The 15,941-nt window shown below is 36.9% G+C and overlaps 2 protein-coding genes across 7 annotated transcripts in view; both read left to right on the top strand.

The window, feature by feature from the left end:
• Positions 1–15,941, top strand: part of LOC126425040 (transmembrane protein 50B) — a 515,390-nt gene that overhangs the window by 271,418 nt on the left and 228,031 nt on the right. The gene's annotated exons all lie outside the window — the stretch shown is intronic.
• Positions 1–15,941, top strand: part of LOC126425042 (uncharacterized) — a 189,069-nt gene that overhangs the window by 166,338 nt on the left and 6,790 nt on the right. The window lies entirely within an intron of this gene.

Raw genomic sequence — 15,941 nt, 5'->3', positions numbered from 1 at the left:
CAGACTAATGTACTAACAGCAAAGAATGCAGCTTGAATATGCAAGATTGAATGGACTCCATGAATACAACATGCTTTCATCAAAATCCACGACTGTATAACACCTTTCACAACCTCATCCCACCCATGATCTAAATCGCAGCTGACAGTAAAGTCGAATGCAAGCATTTTTACCATTAGAGCAGTGCTGTGGCTGGAAGTGGCAGGTGTACAACAACCACTATTTTTCTGACAGACTTTCAGTGCAAGTGGTCAGTCTACGACAGAGAATTGTTCACACCATGTGAAGTAGCCTGCCGGTTTAAAGACGATGTCGAGGACAGACATTTCATCATTTACACAGAGTGACGGAATATTTATGCAGCTTGTCTCAGACAGTATTTCATTATATAAAACTGCATCATCCCCAAAGTGCCTGATTTTACTATTACTATTGTCTGCAAGGTCGTTAATATACAATACGAAAAGCAAGGGACCAACACAATTCTCTCGAGCACATCCACTTCCAAATCGGATGATGACTCTCCATTTAAGATAAAATGCTGTGTCTTCTCTACCACAAAGTTCTCAATCCAGTTCCAAATTTCACTTGATACCCCCATATGATGGAACTTTTGACAATAAGCATAGTTGTGATAATAAGTCAAATCCTATGTGGAAATCAAAACACACTGTGTCTAACTGGTTGCCTTGATCCAAAGCTTTCAATATGTCATCTGAGAAAAGTGCAAGTTGTGTTTCACATGATCAGTGTTTCCAAAAACCATGCTAGCTGGGAAGTGAGGACACCATTCTGTTACAAATACCTCATTATGTTAGAGCTCAGAATATGTTGTAAGATTGTACAAGAAATCAAAATCATAGATACTGGATGGTAGTGTTGTGGATTGCTTCTACTACTGTTCTTGTAGACGTGTGACCAGTGCCTTTTTCCAAAAACTGGGCATGGTCTTTTGTTTGAGGATTCTATGACAGATTATAGTGAGGAGAGGGGCTAATTCAGATGCAAATCCAGTATAGAATCTAACACGGATTCCATTGTGCTCTGGAGCTTTGTTCAGTTCTAACAATTTCAGCTGTTTCTCAACACCACTGGCCCACATAGTTATTTCATTCATCTTTTCAGTGGTACAAGGATTGATTGGGGTAATTCTCTTGGGTTTTCCTTTGTAAAGGAACATTTACAGAGCACTTCCCTACTTATCTATGCAGTGTGTGGCCAATTTTTCTTTTAAATTTGAGCCAGAGTTCGTCTACATGCTAGTTCACTGAACACACCCATCTTTCTACTTGTTTTAGTTGTACTCTGTCCTTTATGCTTAAGTTACTATTGTCCCACAACTGCACCATGGACACCGATACCAGTGTCGAAGTGAACATCCTCAAAGATGTCTGGTATATTTGTTGAAATTAGAGCCAATATATTTCTATTGTGAATGGATCCCCTGAATCTGTTCTAGGTAGCTTTCACTGAAAGCTTTTAGTAAAGTTTCACAGGATGTCTTACCACACCAACCACTAACGAAATTGTAATTTCCCCAATTAATTGTTGGATGGTTTGTCTTCACCAATGATCAGTGTGATTGGGTAACTGGAGTAAAAGTGAACTGACGTTGTCTCAGAACTTTGTGGTTACATGGGGAGATGAGTCTGGTGGGCGATACGATGCAATTATCATTTTATACCCACCCCTGATACTGAATCTTATCCAATCAGGCTCACATACAGTTTCAATTTCTACTTGAGTGGATCTGAGTTTTTGTCTACAGTGTCAAATACACCATCACCTTTTTCCATTGCCTATCCTTTTGGTATACATTTAATTTTTCCTTAAAATTCTCACTGTTGTCAATTTCAGGTTTCAAGCGGCTTTCATTGAGCATCATTGCTTTTCACGAGCACTTCAACATCTGGCACTTAGTTATGAATGCTTCGGCAGTTTACCACCTCTCACATGTGGGAGGCATTTTTTTTTTTTTTTTTTTTTTTTTTCTCCCAGTGTTACACTTATACTTCTGGGTTACGTACAGCCCCTGGATGGAGAGCCGCCTAATCTACAGTCAGTAACCTGAGAAGCAGCCTCTGATGTGTAGTGCACATCTGACCTATTTAAGGGGACCCTACAGTTCACAACGCTACAGCACAGGTCCAGGAAGCTGCAGCCTCGCTTGTCACAGAACTTCCGATGTGTCTGGTTCAGTCCTCCCACTCAACTCACACCCGAAGTGCCACGATCAGTTCTGGAGACAATGCTGCATATTGTGGGCTTCATTGAGACTTAGTGCACTAGGGTTCCCTAAATGTCTGCTCGAATAGCCTCACACTGAGTGCACCTGGTGTCCTTTCCTGTCCGTCGCTGGCATTTCCCGAAGGGATACAATCATTCACCATACATTTGGATTGCCAACGATTTATAGAACCCTACCCTTTCATGCTTTCCCAAAACAGGTGAAGTGAGTCCCACTGGCTCAGTTTGTTTCAGTGATAGACGGCACTTCAAACTACTTAGTCATGGGGATTGGTATAACATCCCGAGTCCTCACTGGCTCACAACCACTCTGTACAGGATGCCTATATCCAACATTGACACGCTACTTGCAGTAAAGTGGACGAGTAATGACAGATGCAGAACTGTCTGCAGAGGAGACAAGATATACACCAGGGGAGTGTACTTAAGGTACCTCTGGTACAGTTACCACAGGTACACGACTCTCGGCAGCTCTTCCAACACACTGATTCACCACAGCTGACAATCGTTTTACAGTAGTCAGGGTGATTTCCAGCTGCTCACAAATGTCAACCAACTCACCTCACGTCTGAGAACAGCATTTATAGTGGAGCTGCATTTTGGCTGTTGCAGTGTATTACAGGACAGTGAACAAAGGGCTACAAATTAAACCTGCTCATTATTTCTTAATCTGAGCTAAAAAGGTGCTAATTCCCTATAAGGACTGAAGCAGATACAGAAAGAGATTTCTGTTAAGGCAACACAGACACGGGGTAGTATTTACTAGTTTCCTAAAATGTTTTTACATTTACTACAGTTGTTTGCAAACTGGAAAACAGATGTATGATGAATGCAGCGAATGTATATGATTACTCTTCTTAAAGGGAAAATGAGATTGTAACACAAAATGTTAGTTAGAATATCTGCTACAGTAATTAAAACCCCAATTGCTTGTAGATAATGCGAAGCAGTATTGTAGCTTCCAAAAATGTTCAAATCCAGTTATTTGCATTGATACACAATGAAATTCAGGGGTGATGTATACTTTGACAGAACTGTGATCCACAGATGCTGATTTGCTATGAATTAAATAAGATACCAAAACACTGGTACCACTAACTTACGAAAATATAGTTTTGTAATTGTCAGAAAACTCTGAAAGTGACCTATTTCTCATGTAATTGGACAAGGAATTAGCAAAAGGCTGTTATGAACGATAGCCCTACTGTCCTTGAAAATTTTGAATATCACAATCTAAATTCATCCTACAATTGACGATAACACTAGTTTTCACAATATATCATAATACAAACAGCTATCAGTAATGTAAGTGAAGGATTACGCAGGACAAGTGATGCAAACAAGAGCACATGCAAATACAGAACTTAAAATTGACACACAATCTTGTGCAAGCAGTCTCAAACAAGAGAAGATTCGGAAGCTGGCTTTTATATGTAAATAAATGTGTGTATTGCACGGGTTCTTCACTTTGCTTATTCTGTACAGACTTCTACATTGGGGTGCCGAAGAACAACACTGCAGCGTAAGTTTACCTAGATCAATATAACAAAACTGTGCAACAGCAACAACAAAGCACATCATCTGTAACTATCTTCCAGTTACTATCAAAACTTTCCCTGATTGTGACTTTGTGCCATTAAGTGACCCTAAATTAAAAGTGAGAATCAGCATTATTACACCATGCCTCACACACATGGGGCTTAACATTAACGACAAGGACCATAACAGCAGGAAATATCCCCTCCTTAATTAAAACAGCATCAAAATATTATTTGCCATTATCCCATCTTTTTAAAATAATGAATTGCAGATTTTTATGAGATCCATTGACCTGTTACTTGCCTATTTGAGTTTAATGAGAAGTAGTGGCTAATGCAACAGTACCAAGGCTTAGTATATGATGAAAAGCATTTTATTTTCGCAAAGGGCGATGGTTCACCCATTTGTCTGATAGACTGAAGCAGCTTCAGAAGAGCTCAGGGTCAGTATTACTCTAGCTAACTTGGCCACAACAGCCAATGAGGTTACAACCTCAAAGAACTTTGTACATCAGGTGCAGGATGAAATAAGTTTAGAAGAGACACTTGAACATTTCTCATTTATTTATTTTTTTTTGGTGCAGACCAATTCAGTTTTAGTGAAGGGGACCTGTAAGAGTAGTAAGTCATCAGTTGGGACATTAGCCTTATTTCCTTTACATCTCATAATACTCTAGGTACAGAAGTAATATACAGCTTTGTTAACGAGTATATTCTTTTATAAACTGGGAAGAAACAATAGTCAAAATCTGCAGAATTGTAATGTGTCAGTATGAGCACAGGCTTTAAAAAGTAAGAGAAATTTTCGGTAACTAGTGCTCATCTTTGGACAGTGTAATGTGTGTTTCTATGTCAGATCATGATCTAGCAGTTGGAAATGAAAACTTAATTGACATTTTATCAAAAGGCAGGGAAAATAGTTCTCTAACAAGGGAACCTCCCCATCACACCCCCCTCAGATTTAGTTATAAGTTGGCACAGTGGATAGGCCTTGAAAAACTGAACACAGATCAATTGAGAAAACAAGAAGAAGTTATGTGGAACTGTGAAAAAATAAGGAAAATATTCAAACTGAGTAGTTCATGGGAAGATATGCAACATCGTCACTGGGAACGTAGGAGCATCGTGGTCTCGTGGTAACGTGAGCAGCTGCGGAACGAAAGGTCGTTGGTTCTAATCTTCCATCGAGTGAAAAGTTTTAACTTTTTATTTTCAGTTTATGTGACCAACTCTTATGTTTTGGGAGTGATTATCACATCCACAAGAAAACCTAAATCAGGCAAGGTAGAAGAATCTTTTTACCCATTCGCCAAGTGTACAAGTTAGGTGGGTCGACAACATACTCCTGTCGCACATTCCGTCACCAGTGTTGTATAGAATATATCATATGTGTTTTGCTGTGGAGGAATCGGTTGACCTATGACCTTGTGATCAAATGTTTTCGGTTCCCATTGGAGAGGCACATGCTTTCGTCTACTAATAGCACGGTTTTACGATGCGGTCGCAAAACACAGACACTAAACTTATTACAGTGAACAGAAACGTCAATGAACTATAACAGATAATAACTATGCAAAAAAAAAAAAAAAAGTAAAATTTTCGCTCGAGGGAAGACTTGAACCAAGGACCTCTCGTTCCGTAGCTGCTCACGCTACCACAGGACCACGGCGCTCCTGGGCTTCGATCGTCCATGATGTTGCTTATATTGCCCATGGACTACTCAGTTTATATATTTTGCTTACTTTTCACAGTTCCAACAACTTCTTCCTGTTTTCTCGATTGATCTGTGTTCAGTTTATCAAGGCCTATCGACTGTGCCAACTTATAACTAAATCTGAGGGGGGTGCGATGGAGAGGTTCCCTTGTAAGTATACTAGGTCTTCCTGCTTTGGTTATTTAGATGTAACAAGGCTACAGTTAATGGTTTTTCATATTACAAGTATGCATAATGCATTCGTCCCACATTACACTGTCGCCCCAAAAATTCTTTGTCAAAAATATGGTACATTAATATTAAGTCACTGTATACGGTAATAAACTTTGATTGTTTGTACCTTGAAAATAAATGAGATACTCCGGATACTGTGTTGTTAAAGAAAAGGCATTACAGTTCAAAATGTTGCCAGTTTCAAGTCATTGTTGTTGTGCTGACGTATGGTTGTTACCGCTAAATTCCTGAAAATTGTCACAAAAACTTCAGAAATAGGATGTTTGTCTGCATCTTTAAATTTCCCTTGTAGCAACGATATTTTGCAACATAATATTGGTTACCCTTTATATTTGTGAGGATTCGAAATGATCTGTAGTACCCTACAGATACTTGAAGCAATACAAATTATTTGAGCTTGCTGAAGTTCTAGTAAGGAGAGAACTACAAAACCCATCCCTGTTACTGTGAATGAAGTTCATCATGACAAAAACTAGGAAGAAAAATATTTTTTCACATTATGCTACTACTTTTTGTTGCTGGAAATCCAGATGTTCGGTTCGAACCTGGTGCTCTACCATATCAATACATTCAGCAACTGGGTTGCATTATAAGGCAGCAGCAGCGTAGTGTGCTGGAGCTGGTAACGACCATTGATAGCTGTGAATTATGTGACATTCGTATTAATGCAAACGTTTTGTTACGAAATTTTCTTTTTATGGGGTTAATTAATTAATTGGGCACACAAGGGTACACACAATAATGTCAACCATTGAGCAGGATAGGCATTAATTATTTGCTTCACGACCAGTCGTTGCCAACATCAGCACAGTTCGCCACCACTGCCTTAAGAAAAATTGCACCTGACAGTTAAGATACATTGTTGCAACCCATTGGTACATAGCACGTTGGGACCCAGTGTGGCTGCCCTGAAAAGCAGACCATACAACCCTAGTCAGAGCTTAATGGTGATAGGGTTGGCGACACTGAAGCAAAATTTAGTCACTGATTTCAGCCGAGGTGAAGCGCGCAGTTTTATTCTGTCTTGTTCTCTGCAAGTGTGAAGAGTGATTGAGGGAACATTGTTGAGTTAATACATCTTGGTGAGCTGAAGAATTAGCAGTAAGAAAAAAGAGAGGGCTATTGGCTAACATAGAAAAATATTTTTCTCATAGCGTTTTACTGTGGATTGGTTGTAGTTGTACACTTTCGGGTACACGAATGCTGTGTTTTGTTCACCATCTATGGTGATTTTAAGTAATTCTGTGTCACAATTTTTTTTCCTCCGTACCAACTAGCGTTCATTTGTTAGCTATTAGAAGTATAAATTATGTTAGCGTCAACTGAGTTAGAAAAAGTGAATAAATCTAAATAGGCGCTGATGCATCATTTGATGTTTGAGTTTTGAAGCCTATGTCACATAGATTTCATAACTATGCTTCAATTGGTATTGTAATAGTATTGTATTGTTATTGTTATTTATTGAGCATCCATTTTATCATATACAATGACATCGGAGTTGACATGTTACATTATTTGAGTTTGTAATTATACAGTAAATTAATAACATAGGCCTACAGTGGTAAACCCTAAATAAATTACCGGGTGATGAAAAAGTCAGTATAAATTTGAAAACTGAATAAATCATGGAATAATGTAGATAGAGAGGTACAAATTGACACACATTCTTGGAATGACGTGGGGTTTTATTAGAACGAAAAAAAAAAAAATACAAAAGTTCTAAAAATGTCTGACAAATGGCGCTTCATCTGATCAGAATAGCAATAATTAGAATAACAAAGTAAGACGAAGCAAAGATTATGTTCTTTACAGGAAATGCTCAATATGTCCACCATCATTCCTCAACAACAGTAATAATACGAATAATGTTGTGACAGCACTGTAAAGCATGTCTGGAGTTATGGTGAGGCATTGGCGTCGGATGTTGTTTTTCAGCATCCCTAGAGATGTCGGTCGATCACGATACACTTGCGACTTCAGGTAACCCCAAGGCCAATAATCACACAGACTGAGGTCTGGGGACCTGTGAGGCCAAGCATGACAAAAGTAATGACTGAGCACACGATCACCAAACGACGTGTGCAAGAGATCTTTCACGTGTTCAGCAATACGGGCTCGAGCGCCATCCTCCATAAACATCATACATTCCAGCAGGTGCTTATTAGCCAGGGTGGGGATGATGCGATTCTGTAACATATCGGTGTACCTCTCACCCGTCACGGTAGCAGTTACAAAACCAGAATCGCGTATTTCCTCAAAGAGAAAAGGCCCGGTAATGGTAGATGTGGTAAATCCAACCCATACCGTGACTTTCTCGTTGTGCAATGGAGTCTCCACGACATTTCTAGGATTTTCGGTAGCCCAAATTCTGCAGTTGTCGGCGTTGAGACCCTCGGAGTGTGAAATGAGCTTCATCGGTCCACAACACGTTACTCAACCAATCGTCTACAGGGGCTAACGTCTAAACAACCCGTGGCTTCGAACTTCGAAATCATTCTTCCCACAGCTGCATTTGTCAACGGATTTTTACCCCTTCCAATCCCCTTCCTATGGCGATAGCATCGTAATGCTGAACTAGCACATTCCACATTCTGATAATACAGCTTCACTAAAAGCGTCATTTGAGGTAACGTCAACATGCTGCGACTGATGTCGCATCTGATTCTCTCTCTTATTACAGCTCCTTTTATACACGATTGTCATGCACAGTCACTGACGGTTTGCTGTCCAGTGCCATCTGTCGGACATTTTGTGAACTTTGTTTTTTATTTTGGTTCTAATAAAACCCCATGTCATTCCAAGCATGTTTGTCAATTTTTACCTTTCTATCTACATTATTCTGTGGCTTATTGTTTTCAAATTTATACTGACTTTTGATCACCCGGTATATCTCGTGCAGCGTATAGAAGAGAATAACAGAACAAACAATTAATTAATTAATTAATTATAGTGTGTACAGGCAGATTATTTTAGACATTTGTTCAAATATGAATTATCATTGTCATTGACCACTATGTCACTAGGTTCTGAAAACCCATGGACTCTGTAACACTGTAAAAACATTCTCTTAATAACATTTTTAAGATCATTTTTAAAAATGATGCTTAAGGGAAGAGCAGTAAAGAGGATTTTGGGGTGATATATTGCACTTTGTGATATTGGGCTGTTTTGAATGTTTCTCTGTGGAAATAATTCTTGGGTCTTGTTGGGTAGTCATGGCACTCATTATTTAAAGAAGAAAATTGGAGCTGAGATTTGAAAAAGCAGATACTTTCGTAGATAAATAAAGATGGAAGCAACATTATTTGAAATTCTTTGAAAATTTACCTGCAGGGCTCTCTTGGTGCAGCCCCTTTCATTATTCTTAATGCTTGTTTTTGAATAATGAATGACAGGTTTGCCAGACGTGAATTACCCCTAAATAAGACACCATACCGCAATAGACTATGCATAAGAGCATAATAAGCACATATTACTGTTTTTTTCACTGCAGCAGTTTTTCAGCATTCTGAGTATGTAGCAGCATTTACTTAGCTTTTTATTGAGCATTTCAATATGTTTATCCCTTTTTAGATGCTTGTCTAACCAAACACCTAAAAATTGTGTGTTTGAAGTTTGTAAAATCTTCTGTTCACCAAGTTTCGAACCTATATTGGGCATAAACGTACGTATCAGTGCACCTGAGGCAGGTGTGAGTACAGGTAAAACCACGTACGGGGAAGAATATGTTATCTCTAGTGCAGTGCGTCGTAAACATTGTAAAAATATGTTTCATACAGCTGTAAACACAGCGATAAATACGCAGAGTGAAATAACAACATGTAGGCCTACCGGTACTGTAAACCACACAAAGGAACATGCGCAAATTAATACAGTGTCTGAATCAAATGTGTGTATATATTCTGACAGCCACGGACGTGGTCTTGCTGAAATCTTACGTGATAATTATCGTGTAAATGCAACCGCCATTGTAAAACCGAGGGCACCCATGTCTGAAATCACAACGAACATAAAAGTCGGAAATCGCCCCAGCTCAACTCAGTGTACAATTATAATAGGTGGAGCTAATGATGTTTACAGGAATGAACTTTACAAATCCACTAACAATTTGAAAGAAATTTTGAGCTTTGCTAGAACACCTGTAATTGTCGTTGGTATTCCCCATAGACACGATCTTATGACTACTTCAATTGTAAATAAAGAAATTATTAAGGCTAACAGACAGTTCAAGAAGATATGCAAAGCATTTCAGAACTCACATTTCATTAGTGTAGATTCACTGGAGAGAGAACATTATACCCAACATGGCCTGCATTTAAACAACAGGGGAAAGATTGTATTAGGACAAAAAATCCGAGACTTCCTTTGTTCACTAGGCAGATGCAAGAAAAGTGAGCACATTATTCTTCCACCTCCAGTAACCCACTCTACAGCATCGTGTGTAGGACAACAATCACCATCTTCAACAGAAGCAGATCAGCCTACACTGCTGGCAGCTTCAACAACAGTACCTACTAAGGAAAGTGAGCCCACTATTCTTCTGCCTCCAGTAGCCCAGCCTACAGCATCTTCTCCAGTACTACAATCACCATCTTCAGTAGAAGCAGATCAACTTACATCACTAACAGGTTCAACAACAGTACCAACTACCCGAGCAGAAGCAATGAAAACCACCCGCTCCTTAAGCAAAAGAAAAGTGTCACCACCAGGCCATCTCAAAGATTTTTTATTGGAGGCAGGCACCAATCAGCCAATGCGGTGAGCACTGCAACAGATGCCAATCATAAAAAATTAGTAGTTTTGTATCAAAATGTACAGGGTATAATTAGTAAGATTCCAGAATTAGAAGTACTATTGCTTGATGAACTAAAGGATGTTTCAGTTTTGTGTGTATGTGAACATTGGTTAAAAGAAAATCAAGCTTTTGCTGCCAGAATAACAGGATATGAAATGGTTAGTAGCTTCAGTAGAGAAACTTTTAAAGGGGGAGGAACATGCATTTATGTCAGACAAGGAATTGAATATAAAGAAATCAAGTTTAGTAAGATAAAAAACATAGAAAAAGTATTTGAATATTGCGTTTGCAAACTAACAGACCTTAAAATAATTATTGTGTGTGTATACCGTTCCCCATCAGGTAATTTTATGGAATTTTTGGACAGTGTTGAAAGTCTTTTTAGTGAGTTAAGACATTCTACATAAAGCATTATTGTACTTGGAGATTTCAATGTCAACTTCAAAATCAACTGTTTAAATGTTACAAAATTGACCAATGTCTTTTGTTTGCATAATTTAGCACCAACTACCTTTGAATACACTAGACATGGAAAGAACTCTGAAACAATAATAGACCAAATATTTCTTGACTTACATAAACTAGACAATGTTGTAGAAGTGATTGACACTGGATTCTCTGATCATAAAGCACTAAAACTTAGTATAAATAATGTACTCTGTAAAAACTCTAGGCCAAGTGAGAAACACATCCACAGGAGATGTATTAATGAGGACAACATTAGGATTTTTAATTCCTTGTTAAAAAATACAAGTTGGGATCTAGATAAACATGATAGTATAGACATGAAGTTTGAGTCATTTCTAGCTGATTACAAACATAACTTTGAAATTGCTTTTCCCCTTAAGAAAATGAAAGTAAAAGGCAAAATTAACACATGGATAACACAGGGCATAAGAAAATCTGGAGAGCAACTCAGAATGTTAAGTAAATCAGCAAGGCAAAATCCTGCTTTGAAACAACGTGTTAAGTGTTATAGGAAATTATATAAGAAAGTAATCACTGCAGCAAAAAAGTTAAATAATGATTCATATATCAGTAGAAATAATGGCAACAAAAAAATGAAATCAGTTTGGAAAGTGATCAATAGTAACTTAGGAAGAAGCAAAGTAAGAAACAACATTGTTATTAAAACTGAGGACAAAACTATAAATGATCCATTACAAATTGCCAATATATTCAACTGCCATTTTACAAGTGTAGTTCAAAACCTCATACAAACCCAAAGTAGTACAGACATCAGTCATAACATCACATTGAATTCCGAAACTATGTTTTTGTATCCTGTAACTGTACACGAGGTAGAGAATGCCATCAGCAAACTAAAAAATAAATTATGCTGTGGCACCGATGGCATTCCAGACAAAATCATTAAACACAGCAGATATATTTCTCCTCTTCTTGTAGATATAATTAATGCATCTTTCAGTACTGGCACTTTCCCTAGAAAGCTGAAACAATCAATTATAAAACCATTATACAAAAATGGGGATCATTATGATGTAAAAAACTACAGGCCTTTATCAATGTTATCTTGTTTTTCAAAAATTATAGAAAGAGTAATGTATGGAAGACTCTCTACCTTCCTAAAAAAAAGTGGAATATTGGTCGATGAACAAAATGGCTTTCGAAAGAATAGATCAACTGAAACAGCTATATACAACTTTCTAAAACTTGTCCTAAATTCCATTGATAATAATGAAGTAAATTGTGGGGTCTTTTTAGATTTATCAAAGGCTTTTGACGTTATTGATCATAAACTACTGCTTGAAAAACTTAGTTGCTATGGACTCCGTGGTAATGCTCATGCATGGTTTAAGTCATATTTATCTGGCAGATCCCAGAAAGTAGAAATAGTTCATGATGGAAAGTCATACTTTTCTGGTTATAAGGAAGTTAGTTATGGGGTGCCCCAAGGATCGGTGTTGGGACCCCTGTTGTTCTTGATCTTTGTAAATGACTTGCCAAACTATTTAACACAAGCTGATTGTGTACTTTTTGCTGATGATACAAGTCTCTTTATTAAAGCTCAGAATGAGACTGACCTTAACAGCAAAATTGAAACAACGGCAGTTGAAGCAAGTAAATGGTTCAGGGACAACAGTTTATTTGTGAATGAGGGGAAAACATTATGGATGAATTACAGACATGTTTCAAATAATATGAAGCCTAATATAACTGTGAAGCTAGGCCAACAGAACATACTACAAACGCCAAATACAAAATTCTTAGGAATTTGGTTAGATGAGCATCTAAAATGGGACAAGCATATAGATGTGCTCAATAAAAAGTTAAGTAAATGTTGCTATGTATTTAGAATGCTCAAAAATTGCTGCAGTGATCAAACAGTATTGTGTACATATTATGCATTTATGCATAGTCTTTTGCGATATGGTGTCATATTTTGGGGCAATTCAAGTCAGGCAAAACGCTCCTTTATTATTCAAAAACGAGCGATAAGAATCATAAAAGGAGCTGCACCTAGAGATCCATGTAGGGAAATTTTCAAGGAATATAAAATCATGACTCTTCCATCCATTTACATCTATGAAAGTATATGCTTTCTGAAGTCTCACCCCCAGTTTTCTTCTTTAAACAGTGAGTTCCATGACTATACAACAAGACAGAGTAATGAATTTCACAGAGAAGTGCATAAGAAAGCCCAATACAACAAGAGTGCAATATACCACCCAAAAATTCTCTATAGTGCTCTTCCCTTAAAAATAAAAAGGATTCAGCAGCTGAGCAGTTTTAAAAGTGAACTCAAAAGAATGTTAATCAGTAATAGTTTTTACAGTGTTAGTGAATATATGAATTCTTCAGAAAGATAGCGTGCCTTCACCTATCTTATAAGTTACTCATATACAAACTTGTGTTGTGGGGTAGACTCTTTTATGTACACACAAAAATTAATTAATCTGTCAATATAGAGTGTTATAATCATTGTTTCTTGTTGCTGTCCATTATACACAGAATATATGTAACTTATTTGTGTCCCATATTGTTACAAATTTATATTATGTAAGCTATAATTGTTTTGCCTATATATTTAATTCAGATTATTCACTGATAGTTTTTACATAATGTGTTGTTATTCATATTTTTTCTGTATGTAACATATGACAAATCCCATATCATTGTACATGATAAAACGGGTGATCAATAAACTAAACTAAACTAAACTTTACTTTATTCGATATGTGGCTGAAATTCATCCCTACTGTTTTTTTTTTTTTTTTTTTTTTTTTTTTTTTTTTTTTTTTTTTTTTTTTTTCCTCCTCATTTACAAATGAAGAGTTATCTCTAAACCATTTTCCTGCTTCTTCTTTTGTTACTTCCACTTTGTGTTGCAAGTCAGTCTCATTCTGAGCTTTAATAAAAAAAAACTTGTATCGTCTGCGTACAATACAGCATTATCTAGTGTTAAACAGTTTGGTATATCATTTATAAAAATCAATAACTTTGCTTCAGTCGGTATTGTGATAATAGCGTATCGTTATTGTTATTTACTGAGCATCCATTTTTTCATTTACAATGGTGTAGGAGTTGTCATGTTACATTATATGAGTTTGTAATTATACAGTAATAACAGTGTAAGCATCTGCACGATTTTATCCATGTACTACTTTGCAAGATTTTGCTTTCTTCAGAGAAATTGTATACAAACTGTGGCTGATTTGTTGGTTGGTGTGTATATCTGGCAGCAGAACATTGTCAGTGTATTTCCTTGTTCATACCATACATGTAGGTGAATCTGGCGACTCGTTCACTTACTTGATGATGATGATGTGATGATGATGATGATCATCATGGGCACACGTTTGGGTGTAGGATGTAAGATGGCCAAATGGTACGTACAATATTAGACACACATCTTTGTCTGCATATGCTATTATTTATGTTCCGTGAGAATGGCTAGGTGCAATTAGAAAGTTACATACTGGTAGATAATTTTGCAGAATGTGTTGTAACTTCTGTCAGTATTGCTGTATTACTAAAAGTGCGTCGTTTACCAATTGCGACTGCACAGACTGCATCAAAAGTACATACCAATATCTATATCCATATGAATAGTATTGTTTTTCACATAACAAAGAAAATAGTTAACAAATTTATCTCTACTGTTTTGTCACTGTTCGAAATATTCCCGAGTGATATAGGCGCTGTTCGAAACGTGTTGCAATTTTCTCATTTGAATAATCCTGATGGCAACATTAGGTTACAGTCCAAAATTTGTAGAGCATCCATTGGAATGCTGTCTTGAGTTAATTTCTTTTCTTGTTGGTTTATTCATCTGCAGAGCAATAGATACTGTATGGATGTCATCAAACATTTCGTACAAAAATAAACACGCCTCTTATTGTAGCTCATATACTCAGCCATATTTATCTGGTATCATGTCATAAATTGTTGAACAGTATGAGTTCTTGCATATTCAGTGGCTATTATTTTAAATATTCATTTACAGAGTGATCATCCATTATTTAGTAAATAATTTTTTAGTCTTTTGCCATAGGTGTGGGAATCATTTACATCTTTTACTTTTCGTGACAGTCTATTGTATAATTTTATTCCATGGTACAAGACATTGTAGGTAGTTTTTGAATGGTTTCTTCTGTTTGGATGTAAACAGTGGGTTTGGTTCCACGGCCATATACTATACTGTCTGTGGTGTACAGATTGAATTTTTTCTTGTATACATTGTGTTGTGATTGATGTATTGACACAGAACTGTCAGAATTACTAGCTTTTTGAATAATTTTTTTAGTGTGCCCTGTTACTACTACCATTGGTTACTATTCGTGCAGCTCTCCTTTGTATCTTGAAAATAGTGTATATGTTCCCAGCACTTATTCGCCAAAACATTAGCCTATAACTGAGGATTGACTGCATATATCAAAGGGCTACTTTTCAGCAAGGAATAATGCACACCAATGTAAGGATTTGTCGAGCTTAACATTCTGAGGATAGCATCTTTCACACAATTTTCACCTACTCATTCCATTTCAATTGAGTCTAGATATGTTACCAATAATTTGGTATCACTTAAAATCTACTAAACCTTTTGCTTTCAATGTAGTAACATGGGTTTCTTTTAGCTGCACATTTATACAGTTCCTTTAATGCATTAAATGTTGCTGCCTTTCCCAAAGACCAGTTGTGCAAATCTCGTGAGCTTCATTGGAAGTTTCTGTTAATTGTTGAATTTGTGTCATCAGCAAATGGTACTTCTTCTCCATAACTGACACTCCAGAAAATTATTTACATATATATACAGAAGAGGGTTGGGCCTAATACACTTCTCTGAGTGGCACCTATATTATTATTATTTGGATATAATAAATTCTTTACTACTAGTCTTTCAGAAATGTGAGATTTCTACTCTTTACACCTTGTTTTCCAATTATGACTC

The sequence above is a fragment of the Schistocerca serialis genome, chromosome 10, assembly GCF_023864345.2.
Source record: "Schistocerca serialis cubense isolate TAMUIC-IGC-003099 chromosome 10, iqSchSeri2.2, whole genome shotgun sequence".
NCBI lineage: Eukaryota > Metazoa > Arthropoda > Insecta > Orthoptera > Acrididae > Schistocerca > Schistocerca serialis.
Note: the sequence above shows the minus strand (reverse complement) of the source record. Positions and strands in the feature narration are given on the sequence as shown.